This window comes from Drosophila innubila, chromosome X (assembly GCF_004354385.1).
Source record: "Drosophila innubila isolate TH190305 chromosome X, UK_Dinn_1.0, whole genome shotgun sequence".
Taxonomy (NCBI): domain Eukaryota; kingdom Metazoa; phylum Arthropoda; class Insecta; order Diptera; family Drosophilidae; genus Drosophila; species Drosophila innubila.
In genome coordinates, this window is record NC_047626.1 from 2,712,058 (window position 1) to 2,712,933 (window position 876).

An 876-nucleotide genomic window follows, 5' to 3' on the forward strand; every position below is an offset into this window, starting at 1 on the left:
TCGACAAATAATGAAAATAAATGTCTCTGATCTGATGGAGAAAGACTTAATTTACCGGAGGTGAGATTAATGAAAATGTTTGATCAATTTTAATTATTGTGTAGCCCTGACTTAATATATTTATCCTTAGGATTCTTTTTTTGTAAAGTTAATGTTAATTTAAACGTTAATTTATAACATTTTTGTTGGTTTATATTTTTAATTAAAATAATGAATGCTAAATTGTATAAAGTTTTGGTTCCAATTATTTATTGATTTATATTATTGCCAAAAATCAGTCTTTATTCAACATGGGGATGTAGCTCAGTGGTAGAGCGCTCGCTTTGCATGTGAGAGGCCCCGGGTTCAATCCCCGGCATCTCCAAGTACATTTTTTTTACATTTTTTTATAATTTTTTTAATTTTCTAATTTTTTTTTATTATGTACATTTTTAAAAATACCTTGTTAATAGTTTAAAAATTATTTTAAAGATATTTTAATCTAAAATGCAGTCAAATTAATGTGAAGCTACAAAATATTTCTTTGATAAAATTTTAACTCGACCTAGAAGAACCCATCTTTATTATGGCTTTATAACTTTAGTTGACATTTTGCAGAGCATTAAAAGTTTATTGTAACCCAAATCCGAACTTCAGCTTTGTTTTGCAGTTTTAATTAAAACCAATTTATGCCGATAAATTGAATTCAATTATTTTATTCTATTCCAGCTCCAGAAAAGACCAGACAACCGACCCAGTGCACTACAAGCGCTTTATAAATTCTTTTCTTTTTTTTTTTTTGTTCTCCTCTTTTTATTTCTGTTGTTTTCATTTTCGTTTTTATGCTGCCAAGAGAAAGAGAGAAAGAGCAGTGGAAAATGTTGAAAAAGTCGAAAG

The 876-nt window shown here is 27.9% G+C and overlaps 1 non-coding gene across 1 annotated transcript; it reads left to right on the forward strand.

Annotated features, from left to right (window-relative positions):
* The first annotated feature begins 292 nt into the window (after positions 1-292).
* Trnaa-ugc lies at positions 293-364 on the forward strand. Its single transcript has one exon. It is a non-coding gene; the product is annotated as a tRNA-Ala (tRNA).
* The last annotated feature ends 512 nt before the right edge of the window (positions 365-876 follow it).